The following is a 23,616-nucleotide window of genomic DNA, read 5'->3' as shown; positions in this document are numbered from 1 at the left end:
AGTGGTGTGGAGAGCCTGGGACTCACGTCTGAGTATACCCAGCACACTCGGGGTGAAAATTGCAAAAAAGACAGTTGATGGACAGAATGTACAACAATGTCATACATTCACACCAGTACAAGGATCTGGGCCTAAATCCATCGTTTTTTTGCACTCCACACCACCCTGGGTTAGACACTGGCTATATGCAAATCAGCTCTGACCCTGTGCCTCATGGGAACAGTCCAGTCCGAACTACCAAGCCATGTCTTTCCCAGACCGGAATCAAGCATCCAAGGACCGGTTTCTGGCTATCAGCCTTCATCAGCCTGGATAGCTTAACTCCAGTGGTGTGGAGAGCCTGGGACTCACGTCTGAGTATACCCAGCACACTCGGGTGAAAATTGCAAAAAACACAGTTGATGGACAGAATGTAGAACAATGTCATACATTCACCCCAGTACAAGGATCTGGGCCTAAATCCATCTTTTTTTTGCACTCCACACCACCCTGGGTTAGACACTGGCTATATGCAAATCAACTCTGACCCTGTGCCTCATGGGAACAGTCCAGTCCAAACTACCAAGCCATGTCTTTCCCAGACCGGAATCAAGCATCCAAGGACCAGTTTCTGGCTATCAGCCTTCATCAGCCTGGATAGCTTGACTCCAGTGGTGTAGAGAGCCTGGGACTCACGTCTGAGTATACCCAGCACACTTGGGGTGAAAATTGCAAAAAACACAATTGATGGACAGAATGTAGAACAATGTCATACATTCACCCCAGTACAAGTGTAGTGTAGTTCCTAGTTTCCCACTAGGCCCTGCGCATTGGAATAACATAAACAGTAGTATCGACGTAGAAGTGCGGATCTTCCAGGCCTCTACTGACTATGCTAAACTTAATTGGGTGTGTTACCAACTAGCTCAGAGGTCACTGGAAACTTTCTTCTCTGCATAGGAAGTGATCAGCTTCCCTGGCACAGACAAGAAGGGATTCAGCTTTCCAACAACCGTGCAACATGACAACTTTGCTCCTCAGATTAAGAGTCAATCTCTAGGGTCGTGTGAAACAATAGACAGTTTTTTGACTCAGTCAGGTTAGTGCAGTTTACTTTCACAATATGTAGAGAATAGAGAGACGGGCGTTTGTCAATAAAGGGTTAACATGTATTGAACAGTTTTTCTTCTCATACAAGAGAAATGTATTGCCACAATTGCAAGACTTGTTACGATAAAAAGTACGTACAGTAAGATCAGTATTGCGAAATAATACTGTAAAAGCATTGATATGGTTTCTTAGCCATACAATGGTTTAAAAGTAATAAAACATATATACATTCATATATACATTAGGCTAAAATTCTCAACTGGTGCTTCTAACTACGCCTACCCCAGTGTACCTGACCTAAGCCTAATACTTGGGAGGGGAGTAAGTAAGTAGCTTCAGTTTAAGTTGGTTTTGCCAAGGTTTGCTTCAAGAATTCTCACTAAGGGTTTAGTCAACACCATACCTCTGAATAGAATGATGGAGGTCTGGTATCTCATTCAGGGGAAACTGGGTATCCCAGTCACCCGCGAGGGCAGACTAGAAACGCTGGAGCTGGATTTCTCTGCAGGAGAAAGACAGCGTCTCTCTTCAGCGCGTCGAGGAGGAGGAGGGGGACAGCGTCCGCGGGCAGCTTGGCATCTGCTGGGCTCTTCGCAGAGGGACGGCTGTTCAGCTCCTAAGCTCACCACACCATCGTTCGCGCTTTAGCAGCGATAATAGTATCAGTAGCTTCATCAACAGCAACGGGGCAGCAGCAGCATCAGCGTACTGCATACAGCATACAACAGCAATGGGACACCAGCAATTGCTTAAGGCAACGTTGGTAATATTTATACCTGACAGGTGCCTAGTTTGACGCAAGTTTGCTGGACATAAGACGTCAATTAAAGATGTCACTAGGAAGTGATAGCTATCAGTTGCTCATTAGAGTTCCATTACTAATCAAAACACAGCAAGCGGGGATTTCCAGGTTTGCTGAGTTTTTATCTTGTTGAAGAACTCGGAGTGTTAATCTAGGAATATCAGATAGTGACTTCTGCTCTGTCATTGCACTAATTGGTTGCAAAGGAAGTGGCAGAGAACTATTCTGGAATGTGGCTCTGTTCGTGTGAGGCCAGAGATGACTTTCTGAATATCGCACGTGAACGGTTATGCCAATATAGGGAATACATGGATTTATAGTCGAATAGGGGCATAAGGTCACAGTATCGATCAGGATCCTAGATAAGCACGCAACACAAGGATCTGGGCCTAAATCCATCGTTTTTTTGCACCAGGGTGGTGTGGAGTGCAAAAAACCGATGGATTTAGGCCCAGATCCTTGTACTGGGGTGAATGTATGACATTGTTCTACATTCTGTCCATCAACTGTGTTTTTTGCAATTTTCACGCCGAGTGTGCTGGGTATACTCAGACGTGAGTCCCTGGCTCTCCACACCACTGGAGTCAAGCTATCCAGGCTGATGAAGGCTGATAGCCAGAAACCGGTCCTTGGATGCTTGATTCCGGTCTGGGAAAGACATGGCTTGGTAGTTCGGACTGGACTGTTCCCATGAGGGACAGGGTCAGAGCTGGTTTGCATATAGCCAGTGTCTAACCCAGGGTGGTGTGGAGTGCGAAAAAACGATGGATTTAGGCCCAGATCCTTGTACTGGGGTGAATGTATGACATTGTTCTACATTCTGTCCATCAACTGTGTTTTTTGCAATTTTCACCCCGAGTGTGCTGGGTATACTCAGACGTGAGTCCCAGGCTCTCCACACCACTGGAGTCAAGCTATCCAGGCTGATGAAGGCTGATAGCCAGAAACCAGTCCTTGGATGCTTGATTCCGGTCTGGGAAAGACAAGGCTTGGTAGTTCGGACTGGACTGTTCCCATGAGGCACAGGGTCAGAGCTGATTTGCATATAACCAGTGTCTAACCCAGGGTGGTGTGGAGTGCAGAAAAAACGATGGATTTAGGCCCAGATCCTTGTACTGGGGTGAATGTATGACATTGTTCTACATTCTGTCCATCAACTGTGTTTTTTGCAATTTTCACCCCGAGTGTGCTGGGTATGCTCAGACGTGAGTCCCAGGCTCTCCACACCACTGGAGTCAAGCTATCCAGGCTGCTGAAGGTTGATAGCCAGAAACCGGTCCTTGGCTGCTTGATTCCGGTCTGGGAAAGACATGGCTTGGTATTTCGGACTGGACTGTTCCCATGGGGCACAGGGTCAGAGCTGATTTGCATATAGACAGTGTCTAACCCAGGGTGGTGTGGATTGCAAAAAAACGATGGATTTAGGCCCAGATCCTTGTACTGGGGTGAATGTATGACATTGTTCTACATTCTGCCCATCAACTGTGTTTTTTGCAATTTTCACCCCGAGTGTGCTGGGTATACTCAGACGTGAGTCCCAGGCTCTCCACACCACTGGAGTCAAGCTATCCAGGCTGATGAAGGCTGATAGCCAGAAACCGGTCCTTGGATGCTTGATTCCGGTCTGGGAAAGACATGGCTTGGTATTTCGGACTGGACTGTTCCCATGAGGCACAGGGTCAGAGCTGATTTTCATATAGCCAGTGTCTAACCCAGGGTGGTGTGGATTGCAAAAAAAACGATGGATTTAGGCCTAGATCCTTGTACTGGGGTGAATGTATGACATTGTTCTACATTCTGTCCATCAACTGTGTTTTTTGCAGTTTTCACCCCGAGTGTGCTGGGTATACTCAGACGTGAGTCCCAGGCTCTCCACACCACTGGAGTCAAGCTATCCAGGCTGATGAAGGCTGATAGCCAGAAACCGGTCCTTGGATGCTTGATTCCGGTCTGGGAAAGACATGGCTTGGTAGTTCGGACTGGACTGTTCCTATGAGGCACAGGGTCAGAGCTGATTTGCATATAGCCAGTGTCTAACCCAGGGTGGTGTGGAGTGCAAAAAAACGATGGATTTAGGCCCAGATCCTTGTACTGGGGTGAATGTATGACATTGTTCTACATTCTGTCCATCAACTGTGTTTTTTGCAATTTTCACCCCGAGTGTGCTGGGTATACTCAGACGTGAGTCCCAGGCTCTCCACACCACTGGAGTCAAGCTATCCAGGCTGATGAAGGCTGATAGCCAGAAACCGGTCCTTGGATGCTTGATTCGGTCTGGGAAAGACATGGCCTGGTATTTCGGACTGGACTGTTCCCATGAGGCACAGGGTCAGAGCTGATTTGCATATAGCCAGTGTCTAACCCAGGGTGGTGTGGATTGCAAAAAAACGATGGATTTAGGCCCAGATCCTTGTACTGGGGTGAATGTATGACATTGTTCTACATTCTGTCCATCAACTGTGTTTTTCGAGATTTGAGACTATGGCAGGTGGAGTGATGTTTAGGGACATTATAGAGAATATGAGCCGCTGTATTCTGTAATACTTGCAGTTTCCTTAAGGCAATTTTGGGGGCTCCCAAACAGAGAGAATTTCCATACTCCAAATGAAAGAGTTTGAAGACCTGGACCCCAAGCCTCCTGACGAGTGGTGGAAGCAGTGAAAGGATATTTCTGAGCATCCTAGGGAAGCCATAGCACAGTTCTTCAAGCTTTGTTGCCCGTGTCTCCAGGTTTAAGGATGAATCCAGCCATATACCAAGGCTTTTTATGGGCGGTTTAGGAACAGGTACTGGTTTTAGGCAGTTTGCGAAGCCTAAATCCACCAGAGGATTCGGGTTATTGCCAAGAATCGGGATCTCAGTTGTAGTATTATGATAGATTGTATTTTAATTAGAATGTTTGTTAGATTGAGAATTCCTCCTGGAATTCTACCTGTTCACTCTATCATGGATAGTCTCTGTATGCATCCTTGTGCATGTCTTGTATTTCTTTGAATGCTCTGCTTTATTCCATATTCTGAAGATCAGCTAAAGTTCAGTGACACCGCTGATCTTCAGAAGGTGGATGCTCTAATAAACACCTCTTCAACTTATACTGGAATACTTCTGGATTTATTTATATTACAATTATCTCTACATCAGTTCAATTTTAAACAGGAGGCATTCATCCAGGAGGTGATCTTCTCAAGCCAGGGGCCTTGGGGGAGGGGGTGTTACGGGGGCAAAGTGAATATTGTGTGTTATCGGCATAGGTCACAACTCAAGTCCCGAAGTTCTGATCTTTTTTAATATTGCACTGGTATATTGCATACTTCTGCACGCTGTAGAGCACATACATTTTTACCTGAAGGAAAAGATTTCAGCTAACTAACATCAATGGACAGAAACTAAGATACTCTGCCTGCGTTCCAACCACCTCTGTCATATGATGCAGCATGATGTCTGCTTTATTTCACCGCTGACACTCTCTGCTGATGGATCTTGCATTCTGGTATTCAATCCAATGGTTACACTCACGAGATTGTGACAGCCCCTGATGTTCCCGACCACAAGGTCTTCCATCCTAATGTTATATTGAGGTTATTGGTTTCAGTTATACTCTTTTAGAGAATTATCCTGATGTTGTGGGAAGTTTGGTTTTCTCTCTTGATAGCATTTCTATTCGGGTATTGCACATTCTTCCACTGGAGGTCGCAATAAATTACCACTAGTGATCTATTAAAATGGTAGTATTTGAGTCACAGGCACCCTCATCTTTTGAACATCATTGAATTCTCTTTACTTGCTCTTACATCTGCCATTGCATTTTGTTGCATAAAGTATTGGACCCAGTCAAGTCTCATCAAGTGAGGCAAGATTAAATTATAATCACCTTGATTTCTTTTTCTGTAAAGCGTCTCCTTGATGAATGAGAGCTCTTGTAAAATTCATCAAGCTTGTATTCTTTTTACTTCCCTTCACGACACGGCCCATGACTTAGCCACAGCTAACACTTTTCATGTGAACACCCACGCCTCCGCTTGGGTCAGTGGGCCATGCCGTCGCAAAGCAGTATCCTGTTTCAGTTGCTCATTTTTCCTGAGACCCTATGGGGCAGGAAGGAACGGTACTGCAGACTACAGACCTAAAAGGAGAACCCACAGGAACATACATCTTAGCTTTGCTTCTTGGCATGTCTCACTCTTTAGTCTGTATCATACAACAATGTCTCCAAAGGTGTTAGTATGAGGGCAGTTTGTAAATAGCACATTAATTGCTGGGAGCAAAGGAGAAACCAGGTAGACAAGAAAAATTGTTTGGATAACATATAATGTAGTTTGGTAAATGCATATATTTGTTATATTTAGTTTCATATAATCAAACATGTGAGGGTAGCACTCCGTTACTTTAAATTGCATGTAACTTGTACGATACTGTGCACAAGTGCATGTGAAAAATTGTGACGGCGCAAGTGACACGTGAGGAAGTATGTACAGCACGGAGGTGCAATAAAAAACAAATGATGGTGAAATTTAAATAGCCCGGATACCAAAGCAATGAATGGCTATATATACAAAAAGGATATCAAGGTGGGTACCCATGAAGGAATAGCACTGAGGTTTTTGCTGTAAAAGTCGATGGTGTTATGGTCTGTAGAAATGTTCAGGCCTTCATAGGACCAGGTTGCTGTTTTTGCAAAAGCAGTGGCGATGTATCACAACTGAAGGCCCAGTTTAAGAGGAGGGAGTGTCCCGGTAACATCCAAGTGATACCTGGGACAACTAAACTAGACGGGACAAGGGGTGTTCCCTAGAAATGGTTCAGGAGTCGTGGGAGACTGCTGTGATTAGTGGAAGCCAGAATCGCTCAGTAGGTTACTTGAAAGGTATACAACTGGGAGTAGCGGCGATGCGCATCAGTAGCAGGCGTCAGTCACTCTTTAGTCAGCAGTCTCCAACTTCAGTAGCAGCTGCAATGTAGCTATGTTATATAAATTTAAAGAGCACAAGCTCAAACAGCCGTGATAGCAGAATAACATAGATACCCCAGGTACAAACTAGTTGCTGAACACCCAAGTTTTCATTGCTTTCCTAAATTACAGCAGGTCAGGGGAGGCCCGAATGTGGAAAGGAAGTTCATTCCATACCCTAGTAGTGTAGGTAAAGAAGCTTCTGCCTCCCCAGTTGGCTCTTTTGAATTTAGGGAGTGTACCAACTGAAACACTGCCTAAAATGGACTGGTCCACAATCGTGCTGAGCCTTGAAGGCCATACAGAGGGATCTAAATCTGACCCGTTGCCTTATTGGCAGCCAGTGGAGCTTTCTGATTTCTTTTTGTACAGATGTTAATTTAGGTGTACCTGTTACCAACCTAGCTGCAGCATTTTGCAAAAATTGCAATTTGTTCTTATGTTGCTGTTGGATAATCAAATATTATCCATTGCAGTAATTGAGTTTTGAAAGGATGTGGTAGGTTATCACTATTCGTTGTCTTTCCTGGGGTAGTAAGTGGGGTATTTTTTGTTATCATCCTGAGAGTCGGGAAAGTAGAGGAAGTGGCTGCGTTTACCTGATCCCCAAAGGTGTGTCCATTGTCAACTACTACTCCTAGGTTTTTTGGCTTTCCTGACAGGCATACCTAATTCTTCAGGCCACCATCTGGGTGACCGAAAATTAGCAGTTTCTAAAATGATCACTTTGGTTTTACTCGAGTTTATCTTTAAATAGTTTTCACTCATCCAGGTCTTTACCGACTGCATGCAATTGTGGAATTTCTCACCACTCTCTATTTCCTGATTCAGCAGTAGAGACACCACTCTTTGTGTATCGTCCACATAAGAAGTTAAGTGAAAGCCAAAGGTTCTTATCAATAGGGCCAAAGATGAGACATACACATTCAAAAGTGTAGGGCTTAGTGAGGACCCCTGTGTGACCCCACAAGGGAGAAAGATTTGGAAGTAAACATGTCTAAGGCAACTGTTTGATTTCTCTCTTTATGGAAGGAGCACAGTAGTTTCCAGGCCATGGCCTGAATGCTGCACTCTGACAGCCGGTCTATTAACCCCTTCGCTGCGGCCGCGATTTTACCGCTGTGCGGTAAACAAAAGAACAGGGCGGGGCCGTGATGAACCCCAGCCGTCATCAGCACACGCCCACCGCAGGGCTTGAAGGCTGTGGTTCGTCACCAGCATGGGAGGGGTTTAGAGATTATGGTGGACCAACTATAAGCTATGGGTGGCAGGCTCATTTAGAGGATCTTCTCATTTCTCAGGTCAGCCAATGCCAGGGAGAGTAGAGGAGGAAGTTCTCTCTGATTAGGGAGGGTGCACCACACATAAGCAAGAGAGCCAGTGAAGGGAGAAGTCTGTGTAGCGCTAACTGTAATGGTTGTACAAAGGGGTATATCTACAAGGAAATGGCACAGCATGGAGCTGGGGCAATTTTTTCAGTGCTGTGCTGTGTCATTTAAAAACACAGAAATGAGCTGCACTTATAACAATACAGCACAACCCTGTGTTTTCCCTAGTACAGGCGCTAAAAATTGCTGCCTAGTATAAACGCAGACACCCTTGCGTCATAGTGCAAGGATGCCCTCGTTGTAGGGAATGCATGGAAGGCCTTTTGTTCATTTGTTCTTTCTACAGCACACACAAAAAACATAAATGAGGAAAAATAAAAGTATTTCTCCTGATTTACCAATCTAATGCCTTCTTTGGCATGGCGTTGCCTCAATTTTACAGATCCTTGGAAATCTAGGGCAGCGTCAAAAAGCAATGGGTATTGCATTGGAACATCCACAGCAACACCCAATGAACGCCTCTTTCATGCAGAAAACTGTGTGAAAGGGTACCATATTTACAAAACGGCATTAGGCCATGCAAAGTGGCTTAATTTTACTTTGTAAATATGACGAGGGCATTGTGCCACCGGAACATTGGTAAAAAGTGATGTTGGAGGTGGAGCAAACCCCTTGTAAATATGCCCCTAAGTGTCCAACCCTATTGCTGTTCCCCTCCTCTCTTGACTAGAAGTAACATTTACAGTTGTACATCAAATATTTATGTTTATGTGTATAAAACAAGTCCAGCACACACTGCTAACTAAGGGCCTCATTTACAAGCCCATTCCATCGTAGGTGTATCACTTTTTTTAATGCACCAATGGCGCAATAGGCTTGCACATATTTACAAGGCCTCGTCATGACTTTTCATGACCTTGTAAATATGGGTTCCTTTCACGCATTACTCAGTTCCCACACATATTCCATGGAACTTGACATATTCCCAGATTTACAACATTTTGTAAAACTGGTAAGGCTTCAGAATCCTAAGCCTTCCCAGGATAGGCATACAAATGGTGCAACAAGGAGGGGAGAGGATGTGGCTTTACGTTTAGAGCGCTCGACCTCTAAACTAGGGAACCTGGTTTGAGTCTCGGCAATGACGCTCAACATCCTGTGATTCTGGGCAAATCCCTTAATCTCCCCGTGCCTAACAAAAATTAATGTGTCCATGTGTAACGAAACTGGTGCTCATGTAAAGCGCTCTGATACCTGATGTCTCAGATCTAGTTTGCGCTATATAAAACTCCTAAAAGAAAAAAGGAGAAATACTTTTGTTTCTCCGTGTTTATTCCTCTTTCTATGTGCATTCTGCATTCTGAATCACACACAGAAAGAGGAATATGCACTCAGTGATTGTTTTTGTGCAGCAAGGTTTCCCTTCATGCATAAAAATGATCAGCCCTGCTGTGCAGGCACCCTTGCAAAATGACGCAAGTGTGCCTGCGCTGCCGCATGGTAGCCAATTCTGTGCAAGTGCAGGGCAAAGCAGAGGGATGCGTCATATTGTTGTTAATAAGATGCATCTTTGTGCGTTGAAACTAATGCAGCATTGAACAGCTAAATGGTTTGCGGCGCCGCACTGCATCATTTTCTTGTAGATGAGACACAAAAACTGTATTTTTCTGTTCGCAGCAGGTGGAAATCAGGCTCTTGAATCAGAAATTGTAAAATAAAACAAGAAATGAGTAGGGATCTTGTGAAAACAGAAATGATAACAGAGTAGAATGATAGCCCTTCAGAGAAAGAGCATTTCTGATATTTATCAGAATTGACTGTGGTTCTCAAGAGGAAATTGCACCTGACCAACTACCAACCGTTTTCGGCATCTAGTTCCGTGGGCTTAATCTGCATATAACTTGGAATTCAGATGGCCATACCAGCCACGGCCGGCCGTGGGAGTACCTGCAGGGCAGTGACGTGAGGAGGGGGAGGGGCAGGGTGGGGGGCAGTAATGTATGGATTACGGAGTTTTACAGGTAAGTAATTATTTAAATAAATAAAACCAATTTTGTTGCGCGCACTGCATCGCATTTGACGATGCAGTGCACTTAACGAAATTCGTTTTATTACTACCCCCCACCCTGCTCCTCCCCCTCCCCACATCACCGCCCTGCAGGTACTCCAACTGCCGGCCGCGGCTGGGCCATACGTACTCAAGGTGGAGGCTGTACTGGTTGGTTTTAGCAATGTTTAAAACCTCATTCAGAATGCAACTGGAATCAACTGGAATTTCCACAATGTGAAAAATGGATTCTTGTTGAGAGCTCATTCTAAATTTGTGCAAATTGTATGCATTCACAATCTGAAATTATTGCACAGTAAAAAGTGCAGAATACAACCACTATAGAACCTGAAATGCAGAGAGGGAGACTAAGGGCCCGATTTCCTGCAAAATGCCGCAATGCCGCACCACAAGCCATTTTTCTACACCGAGCGGCGTAATTTTAAAAGCACAGGGATTAACAGCAATACAACACATCCTTGTGCTTTCCCCTGAGCGTGTACTCAATTGGTTACCATGCGCCAGCGCAGACACCCTTGCGTCATGTTGAAAGGATGCCTGCATTGCGGGATGATGGTTTATGTGCAGGAAGGGGTACCTTCCCGCACGAAAACAATCACTGATGTCATTTTCCTCTATCTATGCATGCTGTTGAATGTAGCACACATAAAGAAAAAAAAACATCCTAGGGAGGCACAGGATTGTGACGCATTCCTCGCTTTACACAATGTTGTAAATCTGGAAATGTGTCAGGTTCCATTAACCCCCGCACTTAGCCCACTCCCACAAATTGCAGTCCTCACATGTTGTATCCCTTTTTGTTAATAAGCCAACGTACACACTTCTTGTGGTGGTTATTTGTTGGCCGCAGTTTTTATTAGGAATACATGTATCTCTTTTGGGTACTCAGTACCACATGCTGTAAGTTATCAATGGTAGTATGTCATGTTTTTGAGTTATCATAATCAGCATATTATTGCACATCATATTTGCAAAATGACTTGTCCCCGCAAATTATACTAACAGTTCTTTCGGTTGGGTTTGCCCTTTCTTGTGCGTGAGGGGGGTGTAGCAGCTGTCCCCGAGTTAGGCCCAACTCCCTATGCTGTCGGATTCCTGTTGTGCCCTTCCAACCGGCGGGGGCTGGGCTGCGAGCACCGTCTCCGTTTGCTACTCCCTCTTGGTCGACCAACTCACCCAGCCGTGAGGCATCCTAAAGAGAGTGGTCTACACGCTGTCCTTCGGTCTCCTCACCCAGCAGTGAGGCATCCCTAGGTGGGTGTTCCTTTCACGGCACACTTCCCTCTGGTGTGCCTCTGTACCAACCATTCTCCCTGTCGTTCCCTGCCAACGTCATGCCTGTTCCTCAGCCCTGTGGCATAGCTGTTCCTCAGGTGTGGGTCAAAATGTCCTTGCTCAGTGCTGCTCCCAAAGATAGGAGCCTACCTGGGGGAGCGAAGCTTATATCCCCCCCGCCCCCAACGTACCTCGCCCTGGCTCGTGTTTGCCTCCCCATTGGGCCATTCGTATGGCGCCAGGGCCCCATTGGCCAGGGGGTTGGCGCCATTCCTACGGCTGCTGTGGGGGGACGGGTGTCTTCCCGCTCTGGGGGTGCTTTTTGGCGCAGAAAACCGGGTCTTGTTACGGGGGTTCGGCATTGGTGATGGCGCCAGCCTCTCATGCCCCCGTTGGGGGCTGCCTCTGTGAGGATGTTGCTTGGGAAAACACATAGTAACACCCATAGAATGCCACTATCACGCGGGGCAGAGCGTGAAAGGGGCCCATGTTTACAAGGTCATGAAAGTCATGCAGGGTGACTTTACATGGCCTTGTAAATATGGGCAAGCCCATGCGCTGGCGGTGTGTCAAAAAAGGAGGCATCAGTGGTGCTATGGGCTTGTTAACGAGGCTCACAAGTTCGAGGAACAACATTGTTTAAAGTGGACCACGTGGGTCCGTATTTTATTTTCGTAACACTTCGCTTATCAATCTCAACATCTTCGTGCTTGTTTAGGAACAATCATTAATATCCGACAGAGCAGCACAGAATAAGGCACATTGAATGGGTATGATTTTGATTATATGTACAAAGCCCTCACCAGGAGATCTCGAGGTGTTGTGAAGTAAAGTAAAGACAAGAGGAGTGCAGATTCCTGCATCGTTGTTTTGCATTGCATTTTTAATCTGCAATAAATAGCCTGACAAGGCCCATTTGTATTGAATGAATCATTTATATCACATTATTGGCTACATTCACAAGAAATCAAACGTTCATACACATTTTAGACATTCTGTAGTCAATGCAAAATAAATGTGATATCACTTTACACTGCAATTCACAATTTACTTTTTCCACACATGCGGGATTAATTCTAAAATGACACCTTCCTTATCTCACCACAAGCATGTCTGTCACTTGCTTTTAAAAATTGCTATCTCCTTCTTCGGCTCACACAGTGACAGCTGACATGTCTAAATGCAAAGCAGGTTACAGATTGTGGCAATTACAGAGGGTGCAAAAAGTAAACACAAATTGAAATGGTCTCATGGAGAATCGGTTAAGCTCTTCAAAAATAAAACACGCTGTCCTCCTATATTGATTCTAAACATCTGACAGCAGTGCTGTATTTTTAGATTCACATATTAACCGAGCTTATTCACTGAGAAACACAGGATAACACTGCCATCAACAGTCCTTCTTCAACATGACAAATAGCTTTTTTGATATTCTATCAATGCAAATGTTTCCAATTAAAATAAGTTGTGATAATTTTAATCCTCCGAGACAATTCATGAAAGAAGACCAGGGTTTCTTCTTGAAAACAAGATTTGGTCGGCAACCATACAGCCCTTCCTTCCAGCCGTTCTGAAATCAAGTACCAGCAATCGTAGAGATTATAAATATTTATTATGACAAAATGAACGTTGTTATTCTTCATATCACCACTGGAGGACGTGCCAGGTACATGTACGAAACTCGTGTTCAAAAATAGTATGCATTTCCACTACAGTAATAATCACAGCGATATTGCTACGGGATATTTCAATTTAGGTATCATTCATACAACAGAAAGGGTAATAATTTCGATGCTTTTAGTTTGTAACTCTCTTTTCGGTTGCCGTTAAATCGCAACTATTACGCGATAGCATTCGAATAACATTTAAACGCGTGTGTGTTTGCTATGTTGGTCAGGCTGGCACGAGATGCTCGCCCCGGTTCCTGTGTAATAATTATACATATACATTGCTTAAGGCAGCCATTTTGTGTGTTAGATTTGTCGTGGGCTACCCTGCGACAGCACTACAATAATATGCAATATACAGAGATAAGCATTCGATTTTAGGGTACGAGCGATCCGGTGTAATTGTTTGTTTGTTATTTAGATGAACCGTTACCCCCTCATGTAAGCCGTTTTACGCACAAACGTGCGTCACAGATACATCGAAGATTGTTTCTGAAATACGCGTGTCTTGTGGTTTTGGTTGTCTATTGTAAACACGATTGTTGTGTCTTCATAAATGACGTATAAGCGTATATTGATGGGCGGCTATCATGTTCCCCAGATTGTTGTCGCAAATCGCACAGTTACGGGAGTGCTACATAAAATATTCCTTTCTGTTGTAATGCGTTTTGGTGCTGATCCGGCGATAGGCCTTGCATGAATGCTGGTTGCCACGAGCACTCATCTCTCAGGTTAACCATTTATTACCCCCGACGAAGCTGATAGAGAGGAGAACCAATATAGTGATTTACTATATACTGCTAATCCAAGGGGCCTCATTTATGAGGCTGTGCGTCACTTTTACTCCTCCGGTGCGTCACTTTTTGTGACGCCCCACTGGCGTAAAAAAATGCGCCTTGTTGCACCATATTTACAAAGTGACGCATCTAGGTAGATGCGTCACTTTGTAAACCCCTGCGCCACATTATACCTGCGCCAGGTATAATGTATGCAAGGGGGGCGTATTGACGCAAGAAATGGTCATGGAAGTGACGCAGTGAAATCTATGAGATTCTAGGACTCAAATGCGTCAAAATCTTACGCAAGCCCTTTCACACGGGCCTTGTCCCATGTGAAAGGACACATTGCTGGAGTTGCGTCACTTTTGTGACACACTCCAGCAATGCGTCACTTTTGCGCCTACAGATACGTCAGCAATACTGACGTATCTGTAACTCCTTGCAACATGATGCGTCATTCTGTAAATATGAGGCATCACTGGTTTCGCAAGGAAGGCGCAATGAAAAGTGACTCATCGCTGTTTTCATGCAGCGATGCTTCACTTTTCATATATGAGGCCGGTAGTTAAAAACAAACGGTAATCAGTCTGAAAACGCATTTCGTGGATTGAGTCTTTAGGGTGGTGGTTTTCTGGCTGTTGAAGCAAGAATTTCATGAGAAATTAAGTCTCTGCTTCTTACATGTTTTGTAAGTAACCTTATATAAAGTTTGCTTTGTAGAGGCCCTGCTACCGTATACCTTGCCTTAGCCCATCGAATCCGGAATAAAGGTGACCAGTCTATGACAGGAATGTATAGAGGAAATACTGTCCTCTACACAGCATGCAATAGAGTTTCAGGTCCATGCACTTGTGACGATCAGGGAAAGCAACGCCATGTCTTGGATGAAGGTAAAAACAACAGGTGATGGACCGAATGAGGATCAATGTCACACATTCAACCCAGTCAAAAGATCTGGGTCCTAATCCATCTTTTTTTGCACTCCACACCACCCTGGGTTAGACAATGGCGATATGCAAATCAGCTCTGACCCTGTGCCCCATGGGAACAGTCCAGTCCGAACTACAAAAGCCATGTCCTTCCCAGAACGGAATCAGGGTCAGAGTGCAAAAAAACGATGGATTTGGGCCCAGATCTTTTGACTGGGGGAGTGTGTGACATTGATCCACATTCGGTCCATCACTTGTTGTTTTTGGATGAAGGTAAGCAAGCCACTCTGGTACTCTGGCCTCACAGCAGCCATGGATAGTCTATGGACAATACGCAACAAATGGACAAGGGGATTAGTTTTGCCTTGGATCTGCTCCTTCCTCTACAACCAAAAAAAAGAGCAGCGTGCAGCTCATTGGAGTAATCTTCAGCAGGAGCGTGACATGTGGTGTTCCAATGGTCTATTCTTCAATCCATGTTGCTAAAAAATTGACATGTTTCCCTTATACTACCTACTGGAGAATCATTGGTAGACCTCCATGTATGTTTGTGACTCTCATGCCCAATGACTATCCAATCTGGCAGCCAAAGTAGCCAAACAAATATCACAAACTTCTTAGACTACACTTTGCAATAGATTATATAAAACACATTCTGGCTGAAAAAGAGCAAAAACAAAACCCTTATTATTTGGATGGCTGTTCGTGCTGGAGTGTTCCTATTGAAGCGCGACCAAGACTGATTTGCATATGGATGCAGGGCCTAATCTGAGGTGGCATGGTGGGCAATAGAATGATGAGTTTGAATGGTACCCTGAGTGATTGACAGTGGTTAGCCAAATTTCAAGCATTCCTCCCATCACCTTTTGTGTGTTTGATGTAACGACGTAAGTGGCCAAGGTTAGGCCCAGACGTGGGTCGTTTGCTTATTGTGCTACTGAAACCAAGCTGTACACAGCTGAAGAGGCCACATTAGGCCAAAACCAGTCATGGGTTGCTTGTTTTCTACTTCTAAGAGGATTTACCTTGCTGTTTTGACAGTTCCTGTTGAAGCAGGTTCAAGGCTGACTTACATATGGCGGGGTCCAATCTGACGTGGCGTCGTGGACAAAAAAATAATGGTATAGAATCCTACCCCGAGTAATTGCCAATGGTTAGACACATTTCAAGCCTTCCTGACATCACCTTTTGTGTGTTTGATGTTACGATGTAAGTGGCCAAGGCTATGCCAAGACGTCAGTTATTTGCTCTTCATGCCACTGGAACCAAGCTGCACCCTGCTGAAGCAGCTCTTTTGGCCAAAACTAGTCTTGGGTTGCTGTTATTCTGGTTCAAAGAGGATTTACCTTGTTAGTTTGGACTGTTCCTGTTGTAGCAGTATCAAGGCTGACTTGCATATTGAGAGGTCTAATCTGACGTGGTTTGGTGGGCAAAAGAATATTGGTATAGAATGCTACCCCAAGTGATGGACAGTGTTAGACTAATTGAAAGTATTCCTCACATCATCTTTTGTGTGTATGATCAAAATAAGCACTATTTAGAATAACCTGCGAGATTGGGCCCTGCGCCCTCCATCAGCTGCATTCCAAGCTATAGAAACCGGGTAATCATAGTTAATACAGTTCAATGTTTTGCATCTAAATGAATATTGCTGTCAGAGGTGTAAATCTGCAACCATCCTTGTCCAGGAAAATGCACCTGCTCCAGAAAATTGACCATGGGTGGAATTGAAGGGGTTTGTACTGCTGAGATTAGTCCATTACTTCAAGCTAGATTACAGTAGACCTTTACGAAGGTCACAGACTATTTCCAAAGGTTACAAAATCTGGCAGCTAAATTATGCCTAAACCTTTGGAAACGTGATATTACATATCCAGTGTTGAAACCATGCCCCTGGCTTCCAGTGTCACCCAGTGGAGTTCAGAGACAAAATCGACAACACTTTGGGTCGCTATTGATTACATTCTTTAAAGCAGTATGTACACCATTAGGCACTTCTACAAACACCTCTTTGAAGAAACCTGGACAGCCTATATTTTGTACCATACATTAAATGAAGACTCTAAGAAACGAAAAAATTGCATCATTTTGGGCTGTGACCGTAAAAATAAAGACAATGAAAACACAGCAGATTGCAATTGGGAAACTACGGTGAACAGTTTATGTATATTCCTGGACACTGGTTTGCCCATCATTTAGATTGCTATACATTATCCTTGGGAGGATGAAACTTGTGGTATCGAAAGTAGTATTCTGGAGAAAAAAAAACAGAGGACATAATTATTGCATATGAATTGAAGGACTGGCCAACAGGACTTCAACACCCTTAACAGTGAACTTATTGAGCAGAATTCACTTTGGAGTATGTAATTAGCATTCTAGTAGTACTGATTTATGCACTACAAGATGCAATTCACAAACCTACAGTGGGAGATCACTGCCTCTCTAAAATTTCCTGGAGGAGCTCTGTCTGCTCCCTGGTGGCAGAGATATCCACACTCGTAAGTATACAATTAAGTAGTAAAAATGGGCGGGACAAGGGAGAGTGGTGGGAAATGGGCAGTGTAGTATTCCCAGTTAGAACACACTTATAGAACTGTTATGGTTTCTATGTCCCTGAGTGTTCTAACAGCAGGGGTTGGTCAGAGAGACATTGGCTTCAGGACACTGTGGATGTACAAGATGTCTGATGAGAATAAACTGATTCTTACAAGCTATCCTGACTACTGGATTACTTCAGGTAGCAATTATTGCAGACTATGTGGGGTTAAGGAAAATTTAAGGAGGGGTTAAAAGAGGGACAAGCAAATAAAAACACAAACCCATGTAAGAGCAAGACAAATGCAATTCATGAAATACACTTCTAATTCTATTGCAGCCCTAATAGTCACAAATGTACTCTATTCCAGCTTGGAGAAATTTAAGGACCATACATGGCCAACCACTGGTACTGCAATACGCTCTCATAGAAACAATGAAGGCAAACTATTGAGAGAGCGCAATTTGAATAAAACGTATATCCGAGTCATATTTACAAACATATCGTATAAATGTAGAAATGAAATGTATATCGAACGTGAAGTTGACGCTTATAGCATAAAGTTAACAGATGTGACCAAAGTAATATAGGAAATGTAATTGTATTCACTTTAGAATGCATTAGATTTAGAAGGCCCATATATGTATTAGGCTAATATAAGAAATGTAGAAATGCTCACAGAAGAACGTGCAAAGTAGAATTCATGTACGTGTGTAACTTTAAATGCAGAAACGGCGAGAAATGTAACATGGAGAAATGTGCAAGGAGTATATATATCGATGTAACAAATGAGAATACAAAGTTATATTCTACGTAATTTGTATTCTATGTAAAATGTATTCAGGTATAATCAAGGTTTTGCTAAATGCGATCATGTGTAAATGTATGTTAAAGGTTATACTGTGTAGAAGAAGTTTGTAGGAAGTTAGAAGAATTTAGGTCATATGTGATTATAACCTGACTGACCAAGGGTTTGCAGGAGTGTAGTCCGCTGTATGTAATTTAGTGGGCTCACAGGAGTCGTGAATAGCCTTCACTCGAACGTGAGAGCCAAGGAGTCTAGCTCTCGTTAGATTTAAGGTGACAATGTCGGACGAAGTTTATTGCCTAAATATGAGAGGAGACGCTTGGAATTTGAGTCTTGTTTTGAAATGACCATTCACAAGACCAAGAAAGGTTACATACATAGTCGTAAAGAGTAAAGTTCTGATAAGGTGATAGATTTTGCTCCGAAAGTGTCAAAGGTAAAGTCGAATGAAGTCACCAGCAAGAAGACGAAGATGGCGTCTAAGGAGAAAGGTCAACTTAACGGACGACGCGAAGAGACGAAGCCATGGAAAGAGCTGGAAAATGACATCATGGGGGAAAGTCCGTGGTGGGCGTCGAAGGGGCGTTCCACCCACACTGTGATTGTGTATTTTAGGGACAGCACCCCGGGGAGAAGACAGCAAGAGCTCAGCGAGAACAGCGAGAGGCAAGTTAGAAAGAGCAGATGACTTGAGCAGATGCGCTGAGAGAGATCAGAGCGCAAGAGAGCAGTAGGCCGAGGACCCTTAGAGAGCGGATGGGTAGGCAGAGAGGGTACTGCTTCTTAAACTTAAGTTACCTTTAGAGGCTAAGAGAGTTTGAACTCCTTAGGGAGTCAAACTGCTGACACCTTTTTAGGGTACTAGAAACTTGCGAAGTAGGGATGTCACTTAGTATAGAGTAGGGACAGATTTAACTTGTATTTCTTTCCTTTTGTAGATGACGCAACAGAACCACATCATATCTCTGCTTTTAATTTGATGATTCTGGAACTGACTTTAATTGTATTCGGTTGTAGACTGAGGTTCTTTAGGGAATATATGTTCCTTCTAGTTCCTGTATATTAGTTGAATTTGATCCTGAGAGGATTGTATTTGCAACTTTTCTTAATTTTATATTAAACCTTTTAAACTTTATCAGTTGTAAGTGGTTCTTCAGAGTTGCGTCAGTTAATGGGGTTTATCTAACCTATGCGGGGTTTGTCTTTTACTCAATGACAGATAACAACCGATCCAAAATTGACGAATGAGATAAGTTATCAAATTGATCATAAAAGATATTAAAATCTCATTCCCCGCAGTTGGTAGCAGAGAAAGATGGTTTTCTTCTTGAAGAAGACAACCTAGGTTAGGTTTAGTTTACCCCAAGGTCCCTAGTCATCGACGATCAGAAGAAGAATCGCAGCCGAAGAAGGTGCTGACGGCGCGTCGAGAGAAAAGCAGCAGAGTCGGTCGAGAGTGAGTATAAGGGTCATGCGTTGTAAGATTGCGGTGTTTTATGTTGTTCCTGTGTTGTAATGTCAAGCGGAGTTAAATGCCTGTAGTGTGATTGAGGGAAGGTTGTGAGCGCGCGCAACCGGATAAAATCTTATGTCCAGAGAGGGCTTAAGTGGTTCGGGTGTATCGAACACCCAGTGTAATTTGTCTACCATTTAAAGGGGGTCATGAGGTACCATTGATCGCCCGCAGACCGATGATAGGGGGAGCGTTTGAGTGAGTGTATGAGTAACGGACGCTGGTCGTACGTTTACTGTGTGTAAGTAACCTATCAGTTGAGGCAAGCGTCCGACCGTCAGAGGGAAGACGTTTCGCCAGTTGAGGTAGCAATTACAGTTAGACTGTGGCCGTACAGTCAGAGAAAAGTGATCGCTTGGACGGAAGTAGTCATTTTTCGGTGTATGAATGAAACGCATGCGAGACCGCGAGACGAGTTGAGAAAGGAGGGGAACTGCTGCAGAGAGGACGAGTGACGTCAGCGTAGTCGCGCTGAGATTGGTCGGTTGGCGTAGAACCGCGTTGGGATAGGCTGATTAGCGAGAGTTGCACAGGGATTAGTGGTTTGTCATCAGGACGTAAACAAGGAAGAGAATTAATAAGAGAAAATCGTAGATTATCAAAAATGAAGTGTTTTAAGAGTTTAAGGGCAATCTTTAAGAGAAATAGAAGAAACTTATATGCTGGAGAAGAAGCTCCACCAGAAGGCACACCAGCTTATCATATGGCAGTAAATGTAGGCTTACACTCGATAATGTGGATCTCCGAGTGGAATAGGCTAACAGAAGGGAATAAGGAACTGACGTTTCCAAGATTTGGAACATTTAAGTTAGAAGTGTTGAACCAACTAAAAGCAGTAATGCTTGCAGCGAGACCTCTACCGAGACCAACACAGTTCGAAGCACTTAGTGCATGGTTTAGAGCAGCACACGAAAGAAATTTAAAGAGGCGCCAAGAAAGAGTGAGACGATCAGTAAAGGCAGTGCAGGATGCAAAATGGGATGAGGAAGCTAAGAAGTGGAGAGTGCAAAAGATAGAAGCAGACAAACTGTTCACCATGATAGAAACTACGGGAGAAAAGAAACCTCTAGAAGAAGATGAGGACAGCGAGACAGAGGAGGATCTGATAGAGAGGCTATTAACAGATAGACCACCTCCGTACAACAGCGAAACCGCAAGTCCCGTACTACAGCAAGGGGACGGAGCTAGATGGGGGGAATATAAATCGATCCCAGTAACAGAGTGGGATACCAAGAAAAATGAGGAAGTACTTCAATCTAGTTCCGAACAGAGAGTAGTAGGAAGATTCGTGGTCCAGAAGGTCCCAGAAATACAGCATGCAAGGTCGTACCAAATGCCAGACGCTCTACAAGTACCTGTTACCATAGGGCCTATAGTGTCAATCTACAACCCAGAAGGGGTCCAGCAGGAGGAACAGGCACGATGGGACAGGGAAAGGGCAGAGACGGAGAATAGGAACAGAACGATGAATCCTCAGAGGCAGATACTAGCACCAGTGAGTCGGAGTACCCCATTAGATTCCGCAACGGGTCCCTGGATAGAACAAGGGGGTCAAAGAGGATCAATGGATTTGAGGGGACCGAAACCGAAATCCTATAAGGAATTAAGGGAATACCTGAAAGAATGGGATACTGCCGAAGAGGCTAGGAATAAAAGTTTAGAAACAGGAGCAGAGTGGAGAGACCAGGATAACAAGATCCTCTCTCATTGTGGAGCTGGCGAAAGCAGCCCGGAGTGGGAGAGAGGGAGTCAAGGAAGCAGGGAAGATACTTGCCCTACTACTAGTGGCAATCGGCAAATGTGCAACGACAGAAGTGCAGGGTGTGGGGAAGTGCCTCGCGTCACCTTTAGTGAGGGAGAACGAAGGACGCAGGAGTACCGAAACACTTTCAGATGCACACACCATACCCCGGATGAAAATGTGCAACATTGGATTCACGGGAACATGGAGAGTCGTGAGAATATAGGGAGTCGCGAAACGTCTCGCCATACATCCGGTGATCACGAACGAGATCGCGGGAGCATGGAGGGCCATGAAGGACCTTATCGTTTGTTGAGCGACACCAGACAGCAAGCGAGTTACGGTGGTTTAGAACAGCATGGAGGATCCTATCTCGTATCTGGAGAAACCGAGCCGAAAAGACGGAATGTAGGGTTGAGGGATGGAGCATTGTTCCACCACACCCCACGGGAAGATGGAAAGGCTTGGGATCTAGAGAGGTGGGAACAAAGAGATAGAAGAAAAACTCCTCATAACTCACCTGTGCTTAGGCGTAGGGCGCATAGTGGAGGTGAGAGGGATGTAAGAGAACAACCTAGGACTGACATACTGAGAGCTGAAATAAAAGCAAGACGGATTGATGTAATGAGTTTAAAATCAGACTTAGATGAAATAATTGACGGCACAGTGGCAATCGAGAGGTTAGAGCTGTACGCACCAGATGAGATACTGTTTTTATCTAAAGACGTTACTCGGAAAGCGAGAGCAGCTCATGAGAAACTATCTGAATTGGCAGAAAAGTACATGATAGACATATCACGAACTAAAGCTTTACAGGCCAACCATAGGCTGAATTGCACGGATCGAGATCTAGATGAGCGCAGAACGATTGGGCTAAGAGTACACATAAGGGAATTGGTAATGTGTATTAGAATATGGAGGGATCTGGATAGATGGGAGGAAAGATGGTCCAAGAAGGGATCTGTCAGAAGGAGTGCACTTGTGAAGTCCCAGGATACAGACCTAATGCGAATGGAAGCTTTCCCGTTGCGAGAAATCGCGAACGGAAACTACGTTCATGTACCCTGGAGTAGGGGGGATTTAGCGGCATTCACTAATTCCTTCCCAAAGCTTAGAGAAAATCCCGTAGAGTGGTACAAGCAGGTAGAGAGATTCGTGAAGATCTCTAAGGTGCTGTGGATCGATTTGAACACACTGTTCGATATCGTAGTACCCGGAGATTTGTGGACGGCATGCAAACTTAGTATTGAATGGCCCACTTGTGAGCCTCCGAGAGATACCCGGACAAATGGTCCATCAGAGAGAGTCATGGAAAAGTACGAGAGAGTAATAACATGGCTAAAAGAGAAAGTGCCAGTGCAGGACATAGACTGGGTTAAGATAGACCGAACAACTCAGGAGCCTAAAGAGACCGTTCACGAGTTCTATGAGAGGCTACTGAAAGCATTTAAACAGTACAGTGGGTTGGACGTAATGGATCCTAAAGACATAGGACAGTTTGTGTCGAAGTTTGTTCTCGGATTGAGACCGGACATAAGCCTGATGATTCAACAGCATTTGATCTGTTGGCAGAACAAACCTTTGGATGAGATTCTGAGGTATGCAAGATATTGTAGCGATGAGATAGATTCGAAGGCAAAGAAGCTCAAGGAAAAGCTGATGTTAGTACAGATGCAAGCAGCTGGAAAGGGTGGACAGCGGCAACAGGGAACAGGAACGCAAGCAAAGAAACAGAATAATCAAAGCAGAGATGAGGAAGAAAGACCGAGACCGAGAATGGATATTGCGACACTGAAAAAGACAACGAGGTGCCATCAGTGTAACGAGGTGGGACATTGGCGACGCGAGTGTCCTTACAATGTTGAGACAGGGGAATTAGAACAGGAGGAGGAAGAGGTACAGAACAACGTGGTTAAGGGAGCAACAGTCCCGAAGGGAAAGTTTATCAAAGGGGGGACTCAGACTCCTCGAGCCCCGTTTCCTCAACCGCCTCGCATTGCGAATGGAGGGAAAACCTATAGACAAATGCCATTATTTGTAGGAGGAGAAGAATGCTACTACGTTGATCCTCTTACAGGGCAACGAGTGAATAGGGAAGAAGACTGTACTCTAGGAGCAGCCCTGGAAGTA

This window comes from Lissotriton vulgaris, chromosome 4_1, assembly GCF_964263255.1.
Source record: "Lissotriton vulgaris chromosome 4_1, aLisVul1.2, whole genome shotgun sequence".
NCBI lineage: Eukaryota > Metazoa > Chordata > Amphibia > Caudata > Salamandridae > Lissotriton > Lissotriton vulgaris.
This window is presented reverse-complemented; position numbering follows the sequence as displayed.